The sequence below is a fragment of the Haliotis cracherodii genome, unplaced genomic scaffold, assembly GCF_022045235.1.
Source record: "Haliotis cracherodii isolate W230 unplaced genomic scaffold, xgHalCrac1.p SCAF_8, whole genome shotgun sequence".
Lineage (NCBI taxonomy): Eukaryota > Metazoa > Mollusca > Gastropoda > Lepetellida > Haliotidae > Haliotis > Haliotis cracherodii.
The window spans coordinates 44,979,102-44,996,237 of NW_027266341.1; the positions used below are offsets into that span (position 1 = coordinate 44,979,102).

The 17,136-nt window shown below is 40.6% G+C and overlaps 1 protein-coding gene across 2 annotated transcripts in view; it reads left to right on the forward strand.

The window, feature by feature from the left end:
* Positions 1-766: 766 nt before the first annotated feature.
* LOC139450107 (glycine receptor subunit alpha-2-like) overlaps positions 767-17,136 on the forward strand; it is a 77,855-nt gene continuing 61,485 nt past the window's right edge. The window contains exons 1-2 of one of the 2 annotated variants that reach the window (XM_071231755.1): positions 767-868; positions 13,189-13,391. The gene's annotated coding sequence lies outside the window, so the exon portion shown is untranslated. The remainder of the gene's footprint in view (positions 869-13,188; positions 13,392-17,136) is intronic. The other variant, XM_071231756.1, reaches the window with a different exon arrangement.

Consider the following 17,136-nt stretch of genomic DNA (forward strand, 5'->3'; position numbering starts at 1 on the left):
GGTGCATGATACCCACATATTCATTGAAATGGTGCGTTTTGGCAATTCGTTTTTTTTGTGGCGTTTTTACTCGGGGCTTCCAAAATGCATCCAAAAATATTGATAACACCATCAGGCTTCACTACTTGCGAAAACTCGTATCAATTTATGGTTCCGTGTTACCTATTTGCTTAAAACCACTTGCGTTTCTTTTGCGTGTGAGGATATTTTCATCAACAGAGAATACCTAGTCACTTTGAAGACGGCAGGGCTATGCTGACTAGTTAGTTCAAATGCAGCCTGTAAGCATGGAAAGTACTGTACTTAATACATGCAAACTTTATATCCATCGCTGTTAAGCTTAGTTAGGCTCAACCACCCCCGGTAGTGGACGATATGGTCAATTGCTTCTTAAATGAAATAGTTTAGGAAAGAACACCCGCTACAAATTACATCCCTTGAATGGAAAGTTGTACTCGTGCAACTATCAAATCGATGAATACAAATTTGACACAGTAAGTAGTCTTTAATTTCGTCAGCTGAACATAATCGATATTTTTTTTCACAAACGAAAGAATTATATTAAACAATTTCAATAAATCGTACATTATAACTGATCGTGAAAGGACATTGGGCACTTGATTGATGCTATCAATGCCCAGACCGTCGCAGATGTACTGGACTGCTGCAATCAATGAAGAACACTGGTAGAGCCAGCAAGTACCGCGCCTCCGGTGCCGAACGGCAACCAACACTACTACCCCCAACTGATTTCCCGGAGGTGAGTCTTGCCGCCAGATGCTCATGTGCTGGCTTACACGTGTGTTCTTCCATGGATATCCACGGGCCCTGCACGCTGGGCCTGGCCAGTTGACAGACGCTATGTGAGGTAGGTGAATACTTGATTGTTGTAATTAGGCTGTGTTTGTTCACCAGTGACGGCTGTGTATGTTATCTCATGCTGTGGAGCCAAGTATAGCTTCTTCGTTTTGTTTGTATCTATATATAGGTGCTACACTCTTGAGTCTCCACACACCGTTAAGTGTAGGTAGAGTAAGCGGTGGTATAAAAATAGGATCGGGAAACCAGGACAGCTGTTTTGCAGTGTATATACAATAACAGAGCGCAAGGACAGTCTTTGGCACACGTTCTTGTCCTTGTCACTACGACGATCTCTGTGTGTAATTATCCATAATTTATTGTAATAATATATTGATACGTTCACGAATTAATATATGGAAACTATGTATAAAATGAAAACGGCAGTGTCATGATTTGCTTGCTGTTGATGTATATTGCTGTGGTGCATGCTACGGTCCTCTGTAACTGTAAGAATTTTACAGATAGTTCTTATTTTACAAAAAGTCGACTGTTTTAGATACGAAGAAAAGAAAATGACCAAAAAAATACTCATGGAATTCCCTGATCAGACTCGCGTTAAAGGTTACATGTTTGCAATACGTCCGGATGGAATAGCCACTCAATGTAAACAGTGAATACTCCTCGGGCAATGTGAAGTGTATTGCCTGTGCTAATGCCCCCCAAATCATTGTATGATGGTAACCGGGCACTGACAGGTAATGAGGTGTGCCGAGATAGAGAAGGAGTAGCGAGTCGGCGCAAAAAGCCCATCGCCTACACTTCTATTGCAACTCCAGTTATTGCAGAGCTTTGTAATTGTTATGCCTTATGTCAGATCTTGTCAGTTTGTGCTATTTTCATTTAGCTACTACGTATACCTGCATCTGATGATCAAAGCCAGCAACCAATTATGTCACTACTGTTTTAATCATATCTATTTGATAACATGAAATAAAAACAGAAACACAAAGACAAAATAAACCTGTAAGTAGTAGCGTTATATCATAATTACATGATAAGACTCATCAACCAGCTTTTGTTCATGATGCTGAAGAGCCCATATGCCTACATTATGACTAGTTACTAGTCATGTTGTAGGAGGTACAGATTTGACTGAGATACATACATGTCCATAAAACATACAATATTGCTCGGTGATAATATTACATTTGTTGAAATAATGGAGTGCAGAATTATCTGAAGGTGCATTCTTTTCATGTATGCGTTAAAGAATGTATAATGCGGTCTAGTGTAATTATCGCTGAAGCACTTGTCCCACCTGTGGTCGCATATAGTTGTGTCAAACTTGGATGTGTCGAATTCCCGGTTGTCTCGAAACTACCTACTGGTCCCGGTGAATTCCTTCTATATTTATCTCCATTTATACTCGTGAATATCACATGTGATGTTTGGTTTTCGGAAATTACGTTGCTGGTTGTAACGTTGTTCAGGCCCTCAGGCGCTCCCCACGGGATTTGACGGTGTGGGGGACAACACTGCGTCCAAACATTGTTTTACCAGATTGCATTGCAATAGAGTTAGTGAGTGACTTAGGTTTACGCAGCTTTTAAGCAATATTCACACAATATCACGACGGGAGACACCAGAATTGGGTTTCACACATTGTACCCATGTGGGGAATCGAACCTGGGCCTTCAATGTGACCACTATAGAAGCGATTCAAGAAGTTTTACTCTTGTATGGAATAGTGCGTATGTTTTTCAGATTGGTTTGAAGGAGTTAAGATAGTATTCATTATTACTATTAAGCTTATCGTCAAATGATTTTCATATATTCTTCATTTTATATGTGTGAGGGTAGTGTGTTAAGTATTTAAGAGGTTTGCCATGCTTCATCTGGGACTAGGATAGAAGTGGGATATGAGTTTATGCTTTAATAACGTTCTTCATCCGTAACTGAGATAGAAGTGGGTAATTTGTAAAAGTGCCAAAACGACCCAGTGACTGATATAAAATGACCAAGACAGCGATAAATGATGTGTCATAAAGTTAAAAGCAATGTGTTTTACCGTGCACTTAATCTGTAACTAAGAGACGGATGAGTCCAATAGTATTGGTATAGGTATTCCTCTGCTACTAATACGGTAGGATTAAATGGAAGCCCCTGTTCCTTTTCTAACTATGGATAGAGTAACACGCTATCAATTGCATCTGCCTATTTGCGGCATGAGCAGGTCTGTATGGATTCCTCAGCAGTTGAACCAAACATTTGCTGACATGCTAAAGGCTACAACTTAATATCAAAGATTAACAGGGAACACCGTACACGGAAAGAACTGTGTTCGTGAGCAGTAGATTAGACTTGGAGTAATAACATGAGTGAGTGGCAAGGTATTCGTGGAAAACAGTGGTATGTTAGTGGATCAGGGTTGGCGACATACACTAAAAATGTGATCTCTATTTGTGAATCACCTGGACACACACATGGTATATGCCAGCCCACATAGACGTGATGTTCATATTCGCATTTTATCATTACTCACATTCATCAAATGTGATCCATATGTGAAGGTAAACGCGTACAGCCGTTTGGTTGAAGTTTTTATGCACAGGAGAGAAATGGTCACTCTCTAGACAACACTAGGTTCATATTCAGGGCTTCCGTTCCTTCTTACAAATAGTACTATATGTAACGAACGTAATCAGAAATATCTATGAAACACTTCGCGCGTCAGTTTTGTCTCATAAAACACATTCATACTTATGTCAATGGTATATAGTAGTGGAAAATGATAAATGGGATATGAACTTTCGCAATAGACGTTAATATACAACTTATATTTTATTTTATTTCCCAATCACTATATGATAAACGAAAGATGCGTTTATTTCAACTCAGTCAATATGCACACTGAAACTCCAAGTAACAGCTTTGTTGTGCCTGTTTAGAGTGTGCTTCGCAGTGAAGGCTTTGTGTGCAAGAAGACAATCGTGCTCTTGAGATGGTGAGAGGGAAAGATAACGTTACGTCAGTTTCCAGGATGTCCCTAATCGATGCACCAGTCTCAATAATCAAGCTTCTTCTCTAATCAACGTACAGCTCTTATTAATCAAGGTCCAAGCCTCATTCATCACGACTCTAGTCTTCCTGGTACAGGCACAAGATTTACGTCTCCTACTTATATTGTTTATTGGCCATCGGCTGTTGACGTTGAAACAGTGTACGGGGGTGTCAGCACATCATAACGAATATATCTCGTGTGCGGAAGAAAGGGATAAGACCTCGAGGACACTGCAGCCCCGATGTCGTCTTATGTAGAAGTAGTTCATCGATTTGTACTATTCTCATTATGTTTTTGTCGAGATAGGGCAGCAGTTGGTATTTGTAAAGACCTTGTTATGCACAGTTATCGTGTCAGTGGAAGAACTGTTTCAACACTTTTGTTGCTGTCGATCTGGACAAAGAACAAATCACAGGAACCGTAAGGCATCTGTCAGAAACTAATTAGCTTCAGCCTACGGGAGATTTGTTTTTGTTTTTGTGCAGATTTACAACATGGCTGCATCAGTATGTGTACACCTTAAGAAGGGATGCTCAATTAGGCCTTTTGGGAATCTGCTTTTAATGAGTTGATCTTTAAACTGCACCATTTTGTTGCTGGTTGTATTTATCTTCAGTGTAACAACACAGTCGCGTAGCAGGAAGATCGTTCCGGGGACCTTGTATCCCACCTTCCTTAGGAATATCTTATATTTCGAGTGAATACTATTTAAAATATATAAGCATCATTCACCGTTATACGGTACATGTTGCACATTTGAAGCATGCTAGGCTAGTTATAATAGTTTTAGGATTAATATATTATGTCCAACAATTAATCTAACTGTCTCTGGTGCGACATGTGTTCAAGTGCCAGAAGAGAAATCATTTCTATATTTAAGATAATAATGAAGAATTGAACTTGACACTAGATCATAGTCCAGAGTGTAACCTTCTAGACAATGCTGAAACTATGGGTGTAATATGGTGGACATATTTAAACTGGTTGCAACTGGTAATGTAGGTGATGCTTTCCCAGATATATGTCGATTTCACTATATATGTTTGATATTTATCCTGGCCCATTGCACACGCCAATGATTTGCTTCAAACAAAACTGCATCCAACTGCAGGCGTTAGACATCATAGGCGAGGGTTTATTGTCAGCCATATGAACATGTATATTGTATTTCAGCAATATTTCAAACTTGCCCAGTATTCATGCCATACTAAATCATCTAAGCGTTGATTTGAATGCTTATAACCGATATTGAATGTTATACAACCGATCTGTAATTGACTTATATCATACCGTATTCGACCTTGGTGTGTTAAATGCCTCAATCATTCATATTGTGTGCGGTGTATATTCCGGATACAACCCAATTATTCCAACGGAATTGTCTAGCATATTCATTCATATGCCAACAACACCATATATATTGACTATTCCGAGACGGGTAGGTGTTCAGATTACGTGATTCCGAACGTACAATCCACCAACCTGTCATGGCGAATCCTATATGACGAAACAGCATACATCTGGTTGATGCTGTCATTGTTTGGTGGTTAGTTGCTATACCATTATGTCAACTTAATTTGATACTAGGATTCCGTTTATCAAGGGCTGTTATGTTAGCTAGTTTGGCATTATTGATGGAGACAGATGGAGATATTTTGCTTGATTGCTCGTGATGGCTTTGAGATATTCACAGTGAATATGTAATAGTTCCCATATGAAAGATCATAGAGTGTAAAGAGGTTCTAACTTCGAGTCACAGGTGTTAACTAGAAAGTCCTTGTTGTTTTAATGTAGAACTTTTCTTTGCCCTCTACACTGTTGCACAGACACTACACTATGGTCAGGTAAACGACTTTCGCAAAATCGCGAAATATCGAAATTATTTATTTACATATTCCTATATCTATACTGAACCGCAAAAGAAACGTCAACCCAATAACATTGCTTGAAAAGTTGTCATTTAAATATCTGGGTAATTTTTGTCAAAGTTTCTAAATTTTAACATTACCGCGTCCGGGAAAATTAAATTTGATGATAAAAAATAAAGCAGATGACAATAAAACCGATCGCCAAAATGCATCACGGAAACGGCCATGGTAACCCGATGCACGTAAGTTCCGTGCAAATTGAAATGCACATGCGTTCCCCCATTTCTTGCCCTATAAAAATCCACCCAGATCGGGTAACATTCATTATTGAATTGCTACCAAATCAGCGACACCAAGCCCTTGGACGATTGCAGGCTGGACAAACCGCCCGTCAAGTAGCCTATGCATTTCAAGTCCACGTAAGGACCATATACAGGCTCCAACAACGGTACCAGACCATCAACACCACAGATGACCGTCCACGTAGTGGAAGACCAAGGGTCACCACCCGACATCAGGATCGTCAGATTGTTCGACAGCATCTTCGAGATCGCTTTGTTACTGCTGTGAAAACTGCTCGACAGGCCATAGGGACACACCAGCGACACATTAGTGCGGATACTGTGCGTCAGCGGTTGACGGGCAGACACCTCCACTGTCACAGGCCACAACGAGGACCCATTCTGACACCACGTCATCGCCGGAACCTTCTTCAATGGGCAACACAGCACCAGCATTGGCGCCACCAGCAATGGAGAAGAGTCCTCTTCTCAGACGAGAGTCGTTACTGTATTTCAACAGCAGATGGCAGAGAGAGTCTGGCGACGCCGAACGTTATTCGGATGCTTGTGTTGTTGAGAGAGACTCGTGGGGTGGTCCGAGCATCATGGTGTGGTGTGGAATTGGTCTTGCACAGAGGGTCGGCCCTGTGGTCTTCCAGAACATCGGTCCAGGGAGAGGCAATGGTGTCACAGCAGCTCGGTACATTGATCTAAGTCTTGAGACCACACGTCATACCTCATTTGGCACGTCTCCGCAACCTCGAGTTTCAGCAGGATAACGCCCGTGCCTACACTGCGAGAGCAACAAGAGACTTCCTCCGGCAGAATGGCATCAGAACCGTGCAGTGGCCTGCCCTCAGTCCCGATTTAAATCCCATTGAGCACCTGTGTGGGACGAGATTCAAAGACGCCGGAATGACGTCCGACTAAGGCCGACAACTGCGTCAGACGTTCCTCGGAGTGTTGGCTCAAGTGCCTATGGCCTTCATCAACCTCCTCATCCATTCCATGTATCGACGTTGCACGGCAGTGATCAATGCACATGGCGGACACACGAGATACTGACTTGTGATGCCCTTGTGAGACTAGTGTTGTGTTTCACTTTAAGAACTTTTGACACGTTAATGTCAACCTTAATTATCAGTTTTGCCAAGTTTCATCTTTTTAATATATCTCAAAGTATGTTTACAATGTTTGGACAAATAAGGTTTCTCATATATCTGTCCATGGTGACGTTTCTTTTGCGGTTCAGTATATTTAGGACGCGGTAACAGAAGATACACATGTTAATGATTTGTGTACATGGTAATCAAATTATTGTTCACCTCATGCTCACTTTAAGGACACCTTGCTCTCGATGACATAGGTGTATTGCAGGAACTCATCTGCACAGAGAGACGAGGCTATCACAAACGCAAAGCTTGTATGTTGAATGTTCACAGGCGCATTACTTGCTTGTTCATAGAGACATAGAGTGCGTAAAGCATAGCTGTTGTTGGAACATGCATAAGTTATACCTACGCAAGGAAACTTGTAGTTAAAGCATAGCTGTTGTTGGAACATGCATGAGTTATACTTACGTAAGGAAACTTGTAGTTAACGCATAGCTGCTGTTGCAATTATTGACACATGCATTGCTGGTTTGCTCTCTTTGACATCCACGAACTGGAAGATGTGGGACGTACAGCAGCTGACGTATATACACCCAGGTCACTGCATTCTCAGGTAACATCTGCCTGGGTACAATTTCCTAGTTAATAGCTGATGGCATATCTCTTATCAGAAATTCATCATGTGTTAATCATTAGGACCAACTAAGTGCACTATTCTCACTGTGTAGATCCCCTCCATCCTCCCTCGTTACAGCCTACTTGCAGAGTTACATACACCTCGCTCTAGACTTCCCCACAACCAGTACACCATGACTACTTGGAAATGAACAATTGAAGTCAGAGATAAGCATACAGGTTATACTCTAGTTTAAGATATAAAGCGTGCCAAAAGGTCATGGCGTGTAAATGATGATGGTTAGCTCAGCAATCTTCGAATAACTTATATCAAGGATTATCATTGTGCCTTTCATTCTAATTAGGCTTACCATGATAATTCAAAATGAACTATATTTTCCTCGACTTGCCGAAGTACATGTACATACACTACATTTCAGTAGAAAAAGACGAAAAAAATACTATGAATCACATTGTTCAATGCAGGTACGACGCATTAGAATGACTAACCAACAAGCCTACACCACCTGTGAGATATAGAAAAAGCAGCGGCCGGATTTTATGATTGAACCTGGTTCGGTTAATTTGCGGATTGCGTGTGACATAAACATAAGTAAGAGTAAGAAAGAAACGATTTCCTGTGCGGAAGGACAAGCTACGCAAGCGGCAAGGTATGGTTCGTTTGCACCACTATATCTAATTATGGCAAATTAACATATGAAACTATTTTTGTGTGTAATTTGGGCAATTTACGGAATATATTGCTATCGCAGATTTAGAGTCAATTGGCTGCTATAATAATTGAAGTTGCTACAAAAACCTGGATCACTTGGAGTGTAGTGGAACACCTAACATAGGCTCAGGTCTGAAGAAATGAAACGGGGACGCTATCTTCCTACTGGACTATATGTTTTTATCACACTTGGCAGCTGAAATGATTTCTAGGTTCTGGTTTCGTAAATAAAACACAGACATTGAATACGAGTCTGTTCAATTAGGATATTAGATAGGTGTACAACTGTTAAACGTTTAATTACAAGTTCTTTTGCTAAACGTTTATTGACACACAATGTTGTACCGTACTCTTAGTCTCCTTCGAACTAACTCTGGGGGTTGATAGTGTCAGGAGGAACCGCATGACTGTATCAAGAGACAATAAACCCATTTACAGACGACACCTAGCGTGCGTGAGACTTATCGGCACTTTCCTTGGATAGAGAGAGATCGGAAACTGCCTGTATAACATGACCACGTGATGTCTTCCTCCAGGCCCTGATAACAGCCTTCACTGTTAATGAACGTGATGTTGGCGATGTATTTCCAGCCATCGTGTCTCCACAATGAGAAGTGGTCATTGAATTACAATGACGGTGGTGTCATGCACCAACACTAGTGAGTGCTCTGTGGGGTATGTCACCAACAGGGCAACTGAATATTGACCATGGAACTGCCAACTATATGGCTTCACAGTCTTTTTCTATCTTGTAATTGACTAAGAATCTCAAGGTTCTGTGCCATCATTGACGGTAAATGAGTACGGATGATATACTGCGACTATTTCATAATTCCGCAACTCAATGTTAGCCTTGTACGAGGTCGTGACCTCTACATCATAAACGTTATTCAGGCCATTATAAATAATGATTTACATATTTGATGGATTTACAAATATAATTCAACAAAACACAAGAAGCGTGAAACGCTCATCGCCGCCCCACCAGTGAATACATATGTCATGCTCCCCGCGAGTTGACAGAAGACAGCTATGTAATGGAAGTCGAGGCTTTGTTTCACCAGACTTGCTCCAATAAATCCTACTCCAGATACATGACAGTTATACAGCATTCTGAAGAAGCTGGAGCTTTGCAGTACGCTGTCAGTAAGTTCGTTAATGGTAATATAAATATGGAGGTTGGTGTGGACAAAAGAGCATATACCGATATGGTCTGAAATGGATATGCTCGCTACAGTCGATAAGGTCTTCTACATATGTGAATATCAGTATTTGTTTTCCACAAACCAAACCAGCAAAGCACACATATATCAAGTAACGATCGCGAAAGCCTTACGGTATACGTAATGATACTATCTTACAATAATAATTGTTCAGTCCTGTGAGATTCTCCATGTGATGTGTTCTTGCTGCTAACGAGCTGCACAACATGCTTACCCAACGGTTCACTGAAACAATAAACACCTGTGAGGAGGGAATGTAAATAACGCTGTACGAGGCAGCCTCCTGGAAGGAGAAAGAAAGAACACTTGATAGAACTATTTTCTTGTTTGGGAAGAGGAGGTCTCTCCCCTAAACCGATCCTCATCTCCGCGGCGGAATAGTGAAGTGTGGGCGTGACCGCAGATGAACATTGATGACACGAGGACGCTGCCAGGACCCTGATTCTCCGGACCTGATTGACCTGAATGCGACAACAACATCAGCGCTAGTGACACGAGAGGATAGTTCAGATGAGTCATCGATCTATGAAGCAAAGATAGTGTTATAGCTGCTTCCATTCTTCGGATTGTTAATGTGAACACTCCATCTGTGACGGCCACGGGGAATGATACAATTTAATGTCAACAATTATTTTGTTTTGGTCCTAATGGTGTGTGTTTTTCTATACCGATCATGGGTCATTATAAACTTAGTGTTTTCAACCGAGGTCGACACAGGGAGTTTATTATCACCATAGTGGATATATAATTGACGTTGATTGATTACTCATTTATGTCCATTGATCCCATTGTTAAGACGTCAAGTTAATACAGCACCTACAGTTAGACGTAAACCCATAATCGTTGAATGTTTTACACGTCAGTCACATCAAGCATAACGTAATTCATATTTAAATATAGAAAAGGTTTGACGTATTGACAGTATAACTCAAACTATTTATTTCAGCAGATGTTACCGTAATGTAACATCGACATGTGCCTATATTTATAAAAGATCGAAGTTATTTTCAGATATTCAACCTATGTAACACAGTACCAAGCGGGGAAATTAATTGTCTGTAGCAAATTACTCCCCGGGGCTATCGTCACGCTGTTTGTATTCATGTTGAATTCAGATTAAGCGATCATGTGTGTGAAAAAACAATCAGAACTGTGTCAGCATTATGACAGCCCTATCTAATATCATCCAATAAGCAAGTAAACTATCGCATATGGACTGACAGTAAACTATCCCGTATGGAGTGGCAGTCATCCCTTAACAAGCGGGATGGGGAGGTGAGCAAGCATGCTGTTCGGGATGAATACCAGAAATTGGCCGCAGCAGTTGGTGGTATTACTAAACTAACCAGATCATGTGTGACCATCCATCCATCAGCAGCAGATTGAGTTAAACATTATTGCAGATGTACGTTTCTCCGGAATCACTTATCAGTGTTGTACGTTAAGCCGGGTAAACACTGACACGTCCGAGGACAAATACATATCTGTTGCTTCTGTACAAGTGATAACATGATTTAGGATAGACACCCGAAGTGACATTTTGTTAGGTTAAAAGCTGGCAAAGCACAATTAAACATTTAACATGAATCATGTAGTTCTAAATACTGAGAACTAGTGTATGCAATATGCTGACTTACATTGATTCGATCCTGCCAGTGGTAATATAACAATACATCGTTGTTTCAGTTGAAAACGTATCTAGGAACCACACGTACTCTATATACGTACATATTATCGGTTTAGAATGGTTTTGTCACATTGACATTATTTTATAGGGTGCAAATGGCGCCCATCTCCTATGTTATGTCCAAGTATGGAAGGTTTAACAGTGTTAATGACCCGGGCTATAAAGACATGGTATTTGAGAAGGTTTGTCGAAGAATGGTGTGCCGTTTAATTTTCCTTAGTGTAATCAAGCACAGCAGACATGTGACTACAACAAGGAAACTTCATTTCCATAGGAACAAACCTTGGTGAATCATAAACATTTACTTACATGCGTAATGAAAGAATGCTATACCGACATGAAAACATTCGCTTTCTGAGGATTCTCCATCTAGCTGAGGTAAACATTCGATCAACAATTCTTTCAACTTGTCTAAATGTTCGCCTGTATAGGGAACCCATTCTCTATCAAGCTCCAGGAGTTTACATAAGGTTGAAGGCACACGACAGTTTATTCAGATCAGTCGCAGCATGGTATTAACAACCCTAGGTGGTATTCCTAAACAACAGTTGCACGCAAACATTAATCTTGGAGATACCAATATAATGGGGGCGATGGGATAGCCTAGTGGTTAAAGTGTTCACTTGACACGCCATTGGCCCGAGTTCCATTCCCCACATGGATACAATGTGTGAAGCCCATTTCTGGTGTTTCCGCCGTGATATTGCTGGAATATTGCTAAAAGCTACGTACGCCATATTCACTCACTCACTTCTAATATCATACTTATTTTACAAACACCACATGTGCTCATTAAAAGAGAATATATATACCAGCAAAACACTCTTGTCTAGGATTATTCAAGATAATGTTATTCCCCAGTGACTGCGTACAACAGAATATTCATTCATGTTTACTGTATGAATCCAGCTGAGCAAACAACTGTGTTATACATCCAGGAGTAAGGATATTGATGTAAATATATTCCTGTAAACGTGAAACCACAGAGTTTTAACATTGCTCTTAAAGTGATGTTTAGTATACTTTCTATCATGCACGCTGAGAGATGGACGGTCATGTTACACGCGTTAACGTGGTAACGAGTCAAATATGTTTTTGTTTACACTCACATTCAAGCACTCGGCTATTTTAGTGAACTATCATATGCGGACATAAATGTTGAGACATATTCAGATGACTGTAATGCGCTGCGAACAGGATGAATATGTGCGTGTAATAAGACATACTCCCCAGGCATCGTTACGTAGACACTCATTGCCCCTTCCCGGTAACAAACGTTGTTTTATTGTGTCTTTCATGACACAGACTGGATGAGAAAAAACATGGCACTGACACGCAGAAGGAAAGTCCAGCATGTGATAATAGTTAGTGTGTCCCTTGGCCCTTCTAAGGTGCCTTGCTTAATCTACCCAGAATATTAATACTATCTGAAGCATTCGTGAAACTGACTTTGAATACTTATTTCCATATAGGCAACACGACAAAGCCGTCGTACAAAACACATAGTGTACAGTTACTGTGCATGTCAGGACATGTGATGCGGTAGCATGTTTGAGCAACTTAATGATGCATGCCCGTTAAAAAACTAGACTCAGTGAGATCCGTTACGCGAACCATTTCAGCATAGGATGTCGTAACGTTGGTGATAGAATAGATAGTTGGAGTTGTATTGATCTTAATGCATATAATTACTCCAATAGCTTCCAACATTTAATTCTTAAAATGATGTGTGGAAGAAAAACAAATAACGATTAATGTCCTGTAAAATCGATTTCTTTATTTGTTTCTCGTCTTCCACATGTTTAAGGAACCCCAAACCCTCGTTGGCTCGCATAGTATCTAATCAAGTGTCTGCGCATCTTCCAACTGCTGATAATAACAGAGCGTTATGAGATTGCAGTCAAGCGCACCTACTAGTCGTCAATACAGCAACGCAATGCAGTACTGTAAAGCTGGATCAACACACATAAAGAAGCTGCACGTCTGAGACTTTGGCACGCGCGGTTAAAGGTAGGATTCGGGGCAGTTTAACACTCTTAGATGTCGAGTATTTATGTGGATATTTGAAAGATCGCTATAACATATAGTGTGCTGTTTTATATTCTCATTTGCAACAGTCTAATGAAACCTTCGTCTGGACTCCTAAATCTGCCTGTTTCAAGAATGTATCGGTGACTTATGTTTTCTTGTTCATACGCTATGCTTATTATGAATATCTTGATGTGTCAATACTAAAATCTTAACAATGTTTCTTTAAATATGTCATACTGTATACCAGCGAACATCTCTACACTCCCTAATACAGTCATATTATTTCAGCAAAATTCATATGTTAATTCCTATGTTGATAACGCACAGAGGACCAAGTGATCCAATTATCGATATTGAGGTCAGGAATCAGGCTACCGGATACCAAACAAATAGCATCTTGACACGCAGAACTAGCATACTATCAATTAGCACGGTTAACATATCAAACATATATATATTATGAGAATATTTCACGACAGTATAAAGCTAACGGATAAATACGGTATCTGTTGGGTTAATTTTCGGGATAAATATGAATATATAAAAAGCCAGGCAGGTACTACTTTCAGTGTTTACAAACATGGCGTCGCACTTGTCTGTCGGCTATAGAGTCAGAATTAGCAATTGGGGATTTAGACAAATACTGGGCTTATTGCTATCCAAGTAACAGTGTAACCTGTTGACTCCAGCATCAAAACGCTTAGGTGAACCCAGAAATCGGCACATACAGATCAAAATTATTAAATCAGTAAATAACTTCACAACTTCACAAGACAATGAACAATTAACAAAGAAAAAAGAAAATTCTCTTTTACCTTGCTTCATTTTGTCGACAGCAATTACTCCAGCTGGCGGACCTATGGATTGCCTGGAAATCTTACTGATCGAGATTATTTTATGCTTTAAAATTATTGATTTATGATGAATGATTTAAATGATAAAGGAATCTCGATTGTTTTGGGGTGGTAAATATCCTGTAGTGTGAATAAACAAGGATCGCTTAATACATTGCAGACGACTCACATTTTCATGTTTGTGATGACAAGCAGCATGAAGACAGCAAGACGCGTAGTGATGGAATGTGAATAACTAAGCCATTCTCGGCGATTCTTCTGAAAGAGGATGTTCCATTTGTAATAAATACATGTCGCACACAGTATCAAAAATGACAGGAACCACGAACTGTTTTTCTCGTTTTCTTGTGAGGAACAACATGTGCATGTAAACTATTAAGCTTCTCGAGCACAACTGTTTACCCGTTTTACCTGTTTTACCTGTTTTTGAAATAGCCATGTTTACTTGATTGGTTTTCGAAATGTGATGCTGTTACACTGCATGGTCACAAAACCACCTGAAAATACCACCTACAGTATCTGCAGATCTGCTAATGTTATACATGGTTGTTAGTTAGGATTTACTTGTGATTGTGTGTAGATCCATTGCATGTACTTACACCAACGTACGTATGTTGACATATAGTATCATGTTCTCGGCAAGGATAAGAATTTATTGATGAACAACTTCTTTATTACAATTAAGAGCGACGTTTCGGTGTAGGTTCTAACACCGTTATCAAGCAAGTGATTTACAGAGTCTGACTGACTGACTGATATAGAAGATTTAACGTGCGCCTTCCGACTGCAGCGTATTTCGCACACGGGCCTGGCCGGACCATTTAGTGTATTCCGAGAAGGGTGGAAGTGGTGTGTGCAACCCAAGAGGGGGCTTTTAGGGGTTGCTTATATTGATTTTTTGAAATTTTTAAATTTGGAATAAATGCCGAGGTGGTTGGAGGAGGGAACTAAGGGAGCCGGGTGAGGTGGGTGTTTGTATGTTTATTGGATTTTGGATTGGTAGATTAATTAGTTTTTAGATGCGCTTAATTAGGTCTGTTTTGATTAGGAATACGCCTAGGGCCTTGAAGTTTTCTAGTTTATTTTGAGGGTTTAGTATTTCATCTAGAGTAGGAACCTTATTCAGATTGAGGGCCTTGAAGTTTTCTAGTTTATTTTGAGTGGTTCTGTGTGTTTGGTAGTGGGTGCAGTGGATGAGTGCGTGTTCTGTGGTTTCTGGTTGTTTGCAGTGGGGGCAGTTGCCTGTGGTGTGTCTTTTAAGTTGTTTTAGGTGGTTATTTAGGTTCGTGTGTCCTGTTTGGAGTTTTGTAATTAATCTGTCAATTCTTTTAGAGGGGTGTAGGATTTTAGGTTTGGCTAGTGGTTTTCTGAGCACTTTTTTGATTTGGCTATTTGAGTTTTGATATTGATTATGCCATTCAATATCAAAACTCAAATAGCCAAATCAAAAAAGTGCTCAGAGTGCAGTAAGAAAGTATATATACACGTAGGAGGCAATGTTTATACAGTAGGTAGATATTGTATACTGGAGTAGAGAAGCCTGTTGTGTTCACACAAGGGCAGTGATGATGACCATGGGTGAAGTCAGTGCCATGAACAAAGGATGAAGCCAGTAATGTAAACCACGGGATTATGGCTGATTGGGGTCTTTGATGAGTTGATGGTACGCCAGGGGGATGTAATAGCCTTGGTCACGGTCTTTTGATGTTGATGGCTTCTTGTAGTTTCCTGATCTTGAAGTCTTTGAGGTTGGTGGCGAGGGTTGTGACTCTCTCCCACTGGATGTTGTGGCTTGGGTTGTCACGGATGTGGTCTGATAGAGCTGATTTAGAGTCATCTTTGGAGACTGAGCTTTGATGTTCTTTAATTCGGGTTTTGAGGGGCCTAGATGTTTCTCCTATGTAAGCTTGTCCACAGTTGCACGGAATGTGGTACACTGCTCCTGATGGTTCTGGCTTGTGGCTGGATGGGGGGTTTCCCTGTGGCAGATGAGAAGAGACTGTGGTATATTATGTATGTTACGACACGAGGAACACGTCAGAGGAGACTGTGATATGTTATGTATGTTACGACACGAGGAGCAGATCAGAGGAGACTGTGGTATGTAATGTATGTTTTGACATGAGGAGCAGATCAGAGGAGACTGTGGTATGTTATGTATGTTACGACATGAGGAGCAGATCAGAGGAGACTGTGGTATGTAATGTATGTTTTGACATGAGGAGCAGATCAGAGGAGACTGTGGTATGTTATGTATGTTACGACACGAGGAACACGTCAGAGGAGACTGTGGTATGTTATGTATGTTTTGACATGAGGAGCAGATCAGAGGAGACTGTGGTATGTGATGTATGTTACGACATGAGATTGAGAATGGTTGTACGCCGTTTGTAGCAATCTTCTAGCAATATCACGGCGGGGAACACCAGAAATGGGCTTCACACATTGTACCCTTTTGGGAATCGAACCTGGGCCTTCGGCGTGACGAGCAATCGCTATAACCACCAGGCAACCCCACCGCCCATACGACACGAAAAGCATATCAGAATAGACTGTGATGTGTGAAGTATGTATGACATAAGGAGATCAGAATAGACTGTCCCACTCCGGGAGGGTAGGATGAGATGCAATCAACCAAGTGACAGAACCTGACCACCCGATCAATTAATTAGTCTCCTTTGACGAGCATAGGTTGGGACCCATTCTTAGCAGACTATCCAGACACTCTACACTAGAATCACTGGCAGTGATATATGGTATCATATGAAAAACACAACAGACTAGACTGGGATCTAGGAAACAGGTTACGAATTTAGAAACAGATCCCAAGGCAAGTACCACAACATACTGCCATACAAAAAGGAAGCAGG